The following is an 8,860-nucleotide window of genomic DNA, read 5'->3' as shown; positions in this document are numbered from 1 at the left end:
GTGACCCACACCAGTCCACTAACACCCAGGATGTGACCCACACCAGTCCACTAACACCCAGGATGTGACCCACACCAGTCCACTAACACCCAGCATGTGACCCACACCAGTCCACTAACACCCAGGATGTGACCCACACCAGTCTGCTAACACCCAGGATGTGACCCACACCAGTCCACTAACACCCAAGATGTGACCCACACCAGTCCACTAACACCCAGATGTGACTTAACACCCAGGATGTGACCCACACCAGTACTGATGTGACCCACACCAGTGGTACTTAATATACTGATAGTCAGGAGGTGTAAGGAAACGCCCAATGTTTCCACCCTTGCCGGGAATCGAGCCCGGACACTCAGCGTGTAAAGAACTTGCATATATTAAATTATCATATATTCTTCTAGCGCAGAACAAGCCAAATGGAGATTGAAATCTTCAGCTCAAGATCTCTCTCACTCTCTGTGCGTCATCAGGAGCTGTGCAATGTTACAAGACTACCCACAAATAACGGGGAAATTGTCTCTGAGGCAAGACAGTGTCCATATTAGTTTTTGTAGTGTAAGCGACCAAAAAAATTTATATAGTACTTAAGAAATTAATAATTTTATTTTTGTATTTTTTTTAATCATTGGTTTGCGCTCACAAACCAGGTTTTGTAGTGTAAGCGACCATAAAAATTTATATGGTACTTAAATAAATTTATTTTTGTATTTTTTTTAATCATTGGTTTGCGCGCTCACTGTGTCCATATTATTTGTTGTAGTTTAAGCGACCACAATCGTTGGTTTGCGCGCGCACTCTGCCTGGGTCACGAAGATAAACAACTTGTACCGATGCTCTCCATGGCTTTGACTTCCATTAGTTTATATACTTCTAAACCTCGTTACAACTTATCAGTTCTCCTTGTATCTCATATAAATCAAATTTATAATCTTATCTAAACAAGGAAAACGTTAAAAAAACTTAAAGTAAAATAAAAAAAATGTGATGAAATTTAAACGAAGCCAGCGACAAGTGTTTCGGAGACGGTGCTCATTCATTAAGCTATCCTGTGAATGAGTGTAGACAGTAGTTATCTTGTGGTACTGGTGTTAACATATGTGATCCTTTCAACTACCATATAACAACTGTTATATTAACCATAACTGCCATAATTAACCCACATCAAGGTACTAATAAGTCAACCTTTTTATTACAGTTTGCGGTCTAGGCTTATAAACCCTAGTTAAGTTATATTTTAAATATATTATTAAGAAAGTGATAGTCTGAACCTAACGAAATTTATCTTATTTATTGGTGATATAATAACCAAACTTAAGCTGACTTAACACCTCTGAGTGAGGTGTTGTTACCTCTGAGTGAGGTGTTGTTACCTCTGAGTGAAGTGTTGTTACCTCTGAGTGAGGTGTTGTTACCTCTGAGTGAGGTGTTGTTACCTCTGAGTGAAGTGTTGTTACCTCTGAGTGAGGTGTTGTTACCTCTGAGTGAGGTGTTGTTACCTCTGAGTGAGGTGTTGTCACCTCTGAGTGAGGTGTTGTCACCTCTGAGTGAAGTGTTGTTACCTCTGAGTGAAGTGTTGTTACCTCTGAGTGAAGTGTTGTTACCTCTGAGTGAAGTGTTGTTACCTCTGAGTGAGGTGTTGTTACCTCTGAGTGAAGTGTTGTTACCTCTGAGTGAAGTGTTGTTACCTCTGAGTGAAGTGTTGTTACCTCTGAGTGAAGTGTTGTTACCTCTGAGTGAAGTGTTGTCACCTCTGAGTGAGGTGTTGTTACCTCTGAGTGAGGTGTTGTTACCTCTGAGTGAAGTGTTGTTACCTCTGAGTGAGGTGTTGTTACCTCTGAGTGAGGTGTTGTTACCTCTGAGTGAGGTGTTGTTACCTCTGAGTGAGGTGTTACCTCTGAGTGAGGTGTTGTTACCTCTGAGTGAGGTGTTGTTACCTCTGAGTGAGGTGTTGTTACCTCTGAGTGAAGTGTTGTTACCTCTGAGTGAAGTGTTGTTACCTCTGAGTGAGGTGTTGTTACCTCTGAGTGAGGTGTTGTTACCTCTGAGTGAGGTGTTGTTACCTCTGAGTGAAGTGTTGTTACCTCTGAGTGAGGTGTTGTTACCTCTGAGTGAGATGTTGTTACCTCTGAGTGAAGTGTTGTTACCTCTGAGTGAGGTGTTGTTACCTCTGAGTGAGGTGTTGTTACCTCTGAGTGAGGTGTTGTTACCTCTGAGTGAGGTGTTGTTACCTCTGAGTGAGGTGTTGTTACCTCTGAGTGAGGTGTTGTTACCTCTGAGTGAGGTGTTGTTACCTCTGAGTGAGGTGTTGTTACCTCTGAGTGAGGTGTTGTTACCTCTGAGTGAGGTGTTGTTACCTCTGAGTGAGGTGTTGTTACCTCTGAGTGAGGTGTTGTTACCTCTGAGTGAGGTGTTGTTACCTCTGAGTGAAGTGTTGTTACCTCTGAGTGAAGTGTTACCTCTGAGTGAAGTGTTGTTACCTCTGAGTGAGGTGTTGTTACCTCTGAGTGAAGTGTTGTTACCTCTGAGTGAAGTGTTGTTACCTCTGAGTGAAGTGTTGTTACCTCTGAGTGAAGGTGTTGTTACCTCTGAGTGAAGTGTTGTTACCTCTGAGTGAAGTGTTGTTACCTCTGAGTGAAGTGTTGTTACCTCTGAGTGAGGTGTTGTTACCTCTGAGTGAAGTGTTGTTACCTCTGAGTGAAGTGTTGTTACCTCTGAGTGAAGTGTTGTTACCTCTGAGTGAAGTGTTGTTACCTCTGAGTGAAGTGTTGTTACCTCTGAGTGAAGTGTTGTTACCTCTGAGTGAAGTGTTGTTACCTCTGAGTGAGGTGTTGTTACCTCTGAGTGAAGTGTTGTTACCTCTGAGTGAAGTGTTGTTACCTCTGAGTGAAGTGTTGTTACCTCTGAGTGAAGTGTTGTTACCTCTGAGTGAAGTGTTGTTACCTCTGAGTGAAGTGTTGTTACCTCTGAGTGAAGTGTTGTTACCTCTGAGTGAGGTGTTGTTACCTCTGAGTGAAGTGTTGTTACCTCTGAGTGAGGTGTTGTTACCTCTGAGTGAGGTGTTGTTACCTCTGAGTGAAGTGTTGTTACCTCTGAGTGAAGTGTTGTTACCTCTGAGTGAAGTGTTGTTACCTCTGAGTGAAGTGTTGTTACCTCTGAGTGAAGTGTTGTTACCTCTGAGTGAAGTGTTGTTACCTCTGAGTGAAGTGTTGTTACCTCTGAGTGAAGTGTTGTTACCTCTGAGTGAAGTGTTGTTACCTCTGAGTGAAGTGTTGTTACCTCTGAGTGAAGTGTTGTTACCTCTGAGTGAAGTGTTGTTACCTCTGAGTGAAGTGTTGTTACCTCTGAGTGAAGTGTTGTTACCTCTGAGTGAAGTGTTGTTACCTCTGAGTGAAGTGTTGTTACCTCTGAGTGAAGTGTTGTTACCTCTGTGTGAGGTGTTGTTACCTCTGAGTGAGGTGTTGTTACCTCTGAGTGAGGTGTTGTTACCTCTGAGTGAGGTGTTGTTACCTCTGAGTGAAGTGTTGTTACCTCTGTGTGAGGTGTTGTTACCTCTGAGTGAGGTGTTGTTACCTCTGAGTGAACCTCTGAGTGTGTTGTTACATCTGAGTGAGTTGTTGTTACCTCTGAGTGAGGTGTTGTTACCTCTGAGTGATTTGTTGTTACCTCTGAGTGAGGTGTTGTTACCTCTGAGTGAGGTGTTGTTACCTCTGAGTGAAGTGTTGTTACCTCTGAGTGAGGTGTTACCTCTGAGTGAAGTGTTGTTACCTCTGAGTGAAGAGTGTGTGTTACCTCTGAGTGAAGTGTTGTTACCTCTGAGTGAACCTCTGAGTGTGTTGTTACCTCTGTGTGAAGTGTTGTTACCTCTGAGTGAAGTGTTGTTACCTCTGTGTGAAGTGTTGTTACCTCTGAGTGAAGTGTTGTTACCTCTGAGTGAAGTGTTGTTACCTCTGTGTGAAGTGTTGTTACCTCTGTGTGAAGTGAGGTGTTACCTCTGAGTGAGATGTTGTTACCTCTGAGTGAAGTGTTGTTACCTCTGAGTGAAGTGTTGTTACCTCTGAGTGAAGTGTTGTTACCTCTGAGTGAAGTGTTGTTACCTCTGAGTGAAGTGTTGTTACCTCTGAGTGAAGTGTTGTTACCTCTGAGTGAAGTGTTGTTACCTCTGAGTGAAGTGTTGTTACCTCTGAGTGAAGTGTTGTTACCTCTGAGTGAAGTGTTGTTACCTCTGAGTGAAGTGTTGTTACCTCTGAGTGAAGAGTGAGGTGTTGTTACCTCTGAGTGAAGTGTTGTTACCTCTGAGTGAAGTGTTGTTACCTCTGAGTTACCTCTGAGTGAAGTGTTGTTACCTCTGAGTGAAGTGTTGTTACCTCTGAGTGAAGTGTTGTTACCTCTGAGTGAAGTGTTGTTACCTCTGAGTGATGTGTTGTTACCTCTGAGTGAAGTGTTGTTACCTCTGAGTGAGGTGTTGTTACCTCTGAGTGAGTGTTGTTACCTCTGAGTGAAGTGTTGTTACCTCTGAGTGAAGTGTTGTTACCTCTGAGTGAAGTGTTGTTACCTCTGAGTGAAGTGTTGTTACCTCTGAGTGAAGTGTTGTTACCTCTGAGTGAAGTGTTGTTACCTCTGAGTGAAGTGTTGTTACCTCTGAGTGAAGTGTTGTTACCTCTGAGTGAAGTGTTGTTACCTCTGAGTGAAGTGTTGTTACCTCTGAGTGAAGTGTTGTTACCTCTGAGTGAAGTGTTGTTACCTCTGAGTGAGGTGTTGTTACCTCTGAGTGAGGTGTTGTTACCTCTGAGTGAAGTGTTGTTACCTCTGAGTGAGGTGTTGTTACCTCTGAGTGAAGTGTTGTTACCTCTGAGTGAAGTGTTGTTACCTCTGAGTGAGGTGTTGTTACCTCTGAGTGAGGTGTTGTTACCTCTGAGTGAAGTGTTGTTACCTCTGAGTGAAGTGTTGTTACCTCTGAGTGAAGTGTTGTTACCTCTGAGTGAAGTGTTGTTACCTCTGAGTGAGGTGTTGTTACCTCTGAGTGAGGTGTTGTTACCTCTGAGTGAAGTGTTGTTACCTCTGAGTGAAGTGTTGTTACCTCTGAGTGAGGTGTTGTTACCTCTGAGTGAAGTGTTGTTACCTCTGAGTGAGGTGTTGTTACCTCTGAGTGAGGTGTTGTTACCTCTGAGTGAGGTGTTGTTACCTCTGAGTGAGGTGTTGTTACCTCTGAGTGAGGTGTTGTTACCTCTGAGTGAAGTGTTGTTACCTCTGAGTGAGGTGTTGTTACCTCTGAGTGAGGTGTTGTTACCTCTGAGTGAGGTGTTGTTACCTCTGAGTGAGGTGTTGTTACCTCTGAGTGAGGTGTTGTTACCTCTGAGTGAGGTGTTGTTACCTCTGAGTGAAGTGTTGTTACCTCTGAGTGAGGTGTTGTTACCTCTGAGTGAGGTGTTGTTACCTCTGAGTGAGGTGTTGTTACCTCTGAGTGAGGTGTTGTTACCTCTGAGTGAGGTGTTGTTACCTCTGAGTGAGGTGTTGTTACCTCTGAGTGAGGTGTTGTTACCTCTGAGTGAGGTGTTGTTACCTCTGAGTGAGGTGTTGTTACCTCTGAGTGAGGAGTTGTTACCTCTGTGTGAGGAGTTGTCACCTCTGTGTGACCTCTGAGTGAGGTGTTGTTACCTCTGAGTGAGGTGTTGTCACCTCTGAGTGAGGTGTTGTTACCTCTGAGTGAGGTGTTGTTACCTCTGAGTGAAGTGTTGTTACCTCTGAGTGAAGTGTTGTTACCTCTGAGTGAAGTGTTGTTACCTCTGAGTGAAGTGTTGTTACCTCTGAGTGAAGTGTTGTTACCTCTGAGTGAAGTGTTGTTACCTCTGAGTGAAGTGTTGTTACCTCTGAGTGAAGTGTTGTTACCTCTGAGTGAAGTGTTGTTACCTCTGAGTGAAGTGTTGTTACCTCTGAGTGAAGTGTTGTTACCTCTGAGTGAACCTCTGTGAAGTTGTTACCTCTGAGTGAAGTGTTGTTACCTCTGAGTGAAGTGTTGTTACCTCTGAGTGAGGTGTTGTTACCTGTTGTTACCTCTGAGTGAAGTGTTGTTACCTCTGAGTGAAGTGTTGTTACCTCTGAGTGAAGTGTTGTTACCTCTGAGTGAAGTGTTGTTACCTCTGAGTGAGGTGTTGTTACCTCTGAGTGAAGTGTTGTTACCTCTGAGTGAAGTGTTGTTACCTCTGAGTGAAGTGTTGTTACCTCTGAGTGAAGTGTTGTTACCTCTGAGTGAAGTGTTGTTACCTCTGAGTGAAGTGTTGTTACCTCTGAGTGAAGTGTTGTTACCTCTGAGTGAAGTGTTGTTACCTCTGAGTGAAGTGTTGTTACCTCTGAGTGAAGTGTTGTTACCTCTGAGTGAAGTGTTGTTACCTCTGAGTGAAGTGTTGTTACCTCTGAGTGAGGTGTTGTTACCTCTGAGTGAAGTGTTGTTACCTCTGAGTGAAGTGTTGTTACCTCTGAGTGAAGTGTTGTTACCTCTGAGTGAAGTGTTGTTACCTCTGAGTGAGGTGTTGTTACCTCTGAGTGAAGTGTTGTTACCTCTGAGTGAGGTGTTGTTACCTCTGAGTGAAGTGTTGTTACCTCTGAGTGAAGTGTTGTTACCTCTGAGTGAAGTGTTGTTACCTCTGAGTGAAGTGTTGTTACCTCTGAGTGAAGTGTTGTTACCTCTGAGTGAAGTGTTGTTACCTCTGAGTGAAGTGTTGTTACCTCTGAGTGAAGTGTTGTTACCTCTGAGTGAAGTGTTGTTACCTCTGAGTGAAGTGTTGTTACCTCTGAGTGAAGTGTTGTTACCTCTGAGTGAGGTGTTGTTACCTCTGAGTGAAGTGTTGTTACCTCTGAGTGAGGTGTTGTTACCTCTGAGTGAGGTGTTGTTACCTCTGAGTGAGGTGTTGTTACCTCTGAGTGAAGTGTTGTTACCTCTGAGTGAAGTGTTGTTACCTCTGAGTGAGGTGTTGTTACCTCTGAGTGAGGTGTTGTTACCTCTGAGTGAGGTGTTGTTACCTCTGAGTGAGGTGTTGTTACCTCTGAGTGAGGTGTTGTTACCTCTGAGTGAGGTGTTGTTACCTCTGAGTGAGGTGTTGTTACCTCTGAGTGAAGTGTTGTTACCTCTGAGTGAAGTGTTGTTACCTCTGAGTGAAGTGTTGTTACCTCTGAGTGAAGTGTTGTTACCTCTGAGTGAAGTGTTGTTACCTCTGAGTGAAGTGTTGTTACCTCTGAGTGAAGTGTTGTTACCTCTGAGTGAAGTGTTGTTACCTCTGAGTGAAGTGTTGTTACCTCTGAGTGAAGTGTTGTTACCTCTGAGTGAGGTGTTGTTACCTCTGAGTGAAGTGTTGTTACCTCTGAGTGAGGTGTTGTTACCTCTGAGTGAGGTGTTGTTACCTCTGAGTGAAGTGTTGTTACCTCTGAGTGAGGTGTTGTTACCTCTGAGTGAAGTGTTGTTACCTCTGAGTGAGGTGTTGTTACCTCTGAGTGAAGTGTTGTTACCTCTGAGTGAAGTGTTGTTACCTCTGAGTGAAGTGTTGTTACCTCTGAGTGAAGTGTTGTTACCTCTGAGTGAAGTGTTGTTACCTCTGAGTGAGGTGTTGTTACCTCTGAGTGAGGTGTTGTTACCTCTGAGTGAAGTGTTGTTACCTCTGAGTGAGGTGTTGTTACCTCTGAGTGAAGTGTTGTTACCTCTGAGTGAGGTGTTGTTACCTCTGAGTGAGATGTTGTTACCTCTGAGTGAAGTGTTGTTACCTCTGAGTGAGGTGTTGTTACCTCTGAGTGAGGTGTTGTTACCTCTGAGTGAAGTGTTGTTACCTCTGAGTGAGGTGTTGTTACCTCTGAGTGAAGTGTTGTTACCTCTGAGTGAGGTGTTGTTACCTCTGAGTGAGGTGTTGTTACCTCTGAGTGAAGTGTTGTTACCTCTGAGTGAAGTGTTGTTACCTCTGAGTGAAGTGTTGTTACCTCTGAGTGAAGTGTTGTTACCTCTGAGTGAACCTCTGTGTGAGGTGTTGTTACCTCTGAGTGAAGTGTTGTTACCTCTGAGTGAAGTGTTGTTACCTCTGAGTGAAGTGTTGTTACCTCTGAGTGAGGTGTTGTTACCTCTGAGTGAGGTGTTGTTACCTCTGAGTGAAGTGTTGTTACCTCTGAGTGAAGTGTTGTTACCTCTGAGTGAAGTGTTGTTACCTCTGAGTGAGGTGTTGTTACCTCTGAGTGAGGTGTTGTTACCTCTGAGTGAAGTGTTGTTACCTCTGAGTGAAGTGTTGTTACCTCTGAGTGAAGTGTTGTTACCTCTGAGTGAGGTGTTGTTACCTCTGAGTGAAGTGTTGTTACCTCTGAGTGAAGTGTTGTTACCTCTGAGTGAAGTGTTGTTACCTCTGAGTGAGGTGTTACCTCTGAGTGAGGTGTTGTTACCTCTGAGTGAAGTGTTGTTACCTCTGAGTGAGGTGTTGTTACCTCTGAGTGAAGTGTTGTTACCTCTGAGTGAAGTGTTGTTACCTCTGAGTGAGGTGTTGTTACCTCTGAGTGAGGTGTTGTTACCTCTGAGTGAGGTGTTGTTACCTCTGAGTGAGGTGTTGTTACCTCTGAGTGAAGTGTTGTTACCTCTGAGTGAAGTGTTGTTACCTCTGAGTGAAGTGTTGTTACCTCTGAGTGAAGTGTTGTTACCTCTGAGTGAGGTGTTGTTACCTCTGAGTGAAGTGTTGTTACCTCTGAGTGAGGTGTTGTTACCTCTGAGTGAAGTGTTGTTACCTCTGAGTGAAGTGTTGTTACCTCTGAGTGAAGTGTTGTTACCTCTGAGTGAAGTGTTGTTACCTCTGAGTGAAGTGTTGTTACCTCTGAGTGAAGTGTTGTTACC

General features: G+C 43.9%; 1 protein-coding gene across 1 annotated transcript in view; it reads left to right on the top strand.

Moving 5' to 3' along the window:
• Nucleotides 1-1,082: 1,082 nt before the first annotated feature.
• The window catches only part of LOC138851505 (uncharacterized), a 72,263-nt gene continuing 64,485 nt past the window's right edge, over nt 1,083-8,860 (top strand). The window contains exon 1 of the mRNA XM_070080698.1: nt 1,083-1,172. The gene's annotated coding sequence lies outside the window, so the exon portion shown is untranslated. The remainder of the gene's footprint in view (nt 1,173-8,860) is intronic.

The sequence above is a fragment of the Cherax quadricarinatus genome, unplaced genomic scaffold (genome assembly GCF_038502225.1).
Source record: "Cherax quadricarinatus isolate ZL_2023a unplaced genomic scaffold, ASM3850222v1 Contig807, whole genome shotgun sequence".
In the NCBI taxonomy this organism is placed as follows: domain Eukaryota; kingdom Metazoa; phylum Arthropoda; class Malacostraca; order Decapoda; family Parastacidae; genus Cherax; species Cherax quadricarinatus.
This window is presented reverse-complemented; position numbering and strand designations above follow the sequence as displayed.